The sequence below is a fragment of the Anomaloglossus baeobatrachus genome, chromosome 10 (genome assembly GCF_048569485.1).
Source record: "Anomaloglossus baeobatrachus isolate aAnoBae1 chromosome 10, aAnoBae1.hap1, whole genome shotgun sequence".
Classification (NCBI taxonomy): domain Eukaryota; kingdom Metazoa; phylum Chordata; class Amphibia; order Anura; family Aromobatidae; genus Anomaloglossus; species Anomaloglossus baeobatrachus.
Genome location: NC_134362.1, coordinates 45,228,742 through 45,230,227, shown reverse-complemented (window position 1 = coordinate 45,230,227; position 1,486 = coordinate 45,228,742).

The window sequence follows — 1,486 nt, the reverse complement described above, 5'->3', positions numbered from 1 at the left end:
TCACGCCGGCTATGCGGAAGGACGGAGGTTGGCGGGATGTTTACGTCCCGCTCATCTCCGCCCCTCCACTTCTATTGGCCACCTGCCGTGTGACGTCGCTGTGACACTGCACGACCCGCCCCCTTAGTAAGGAGGTGGTTCGCCAGCCAGAGCAACGTCGCAGGTCAGGTGAGTGCATGTGAAGCTGCTGTAGCGATAATGTTCGCTACGCCAGCTATCACCATGATATCGCAGCTGCGACGAGGGCGGGGACTATCGCGCTCGGCATCGCAAGCATCGGCTTGCGATGTCGTAGTGTGCAAAGTACCCCTAATTCTCTATTTTAGGGTTGAGTTTAAAGGGATTCTTAAAAGGATATCAAATGATTTGAAATTCGGAAAATAACATGAAACCAAAGAAGAAAAAAAAAAACTGAACAGAAAGGTCAAAACAATTCTTCTGTTACTCCAACCATCTTATTGGAGTTTATATCCTTTTCTGTCATTACATATCCTGGTACTAGTTGTCGCGGGCGGCGGGGCGCTGCGCTCACCACGCTCGGGTCCGGCGCTGCTGCTGCACGGTGGCTCGAGCGGTGGGCCGGATCCGGGGACTCGAGCGGCGCTCCTCGCCCGTGAGTGAAAGCGGTAGTTTGGTTTGGGGATTTGGTCCGTGACGCCACCCACGGGTCGTGTTGAGGCTGGGCACCACCGCTGCTATTGACGGGGATCCCGGGAGCGATGGTAGGGAGCAGCTGGGATGTTGTTTCCCCCCTCCGTGGGTAGGGGTTGGTGGTCCCGGGGCCCGGTGAGGTGACGGGGAGGCAGGGCTGGCAAGGTGCAGGGTCGTGGGGACTGCGCAGCGCGGTGCCGGAAGGCACGGTTGTACTCACTCAGCCACAAATGTACGCAAAGTCTCTGGTAAACCAAACGGCTGGATGGACGGGTCCCGCAGCCGGCTGCTGTGGCTTCTCCCGGACGGTTGGTGGTGGCTGCCTTTCCTTGCACCTTTGTGTATGTTCGGTCCCGATGGATTCCCACCGGTAACCCGCTCCCCAGCGTGTGTACGTGCTGGAGGAGCCCTTTTGCCCGCAGGCTATGGCCCTTGGAACTCTAGCTGTGGCGGTAGCTGTATTTCCTTTTGTTGGTTGGACGGTTGCCTTCAATCGAGTCTTGGCTGTTAGGAAACCCCTGGGGTTCCGGTCACTGACTGATTTGACCTTATTAACGGCGACTCCAAGCCTGGTCGGGGTCCACAGGCCCTGCCGATGTGTGCTGGCTTCACTTCGCTCCCTGGTTCAGTACCGGCGGGCCACCGCCCGTCCCCGGTCCTACGGTTCCGCGTTGATCTGCCTCTCCTGCAGACGGCCACCACCGTCTGCCAACCTTGCTCTAAGTGCCCGGGCCACGTACCCGGACACTGTCAGTCTGCTCCTCCACTTCTACTTCACTCCTCTCTCTTGAACTTCCCTAACTGACTCCTTCCTTTTCCCGCCTCCAGGACTGTG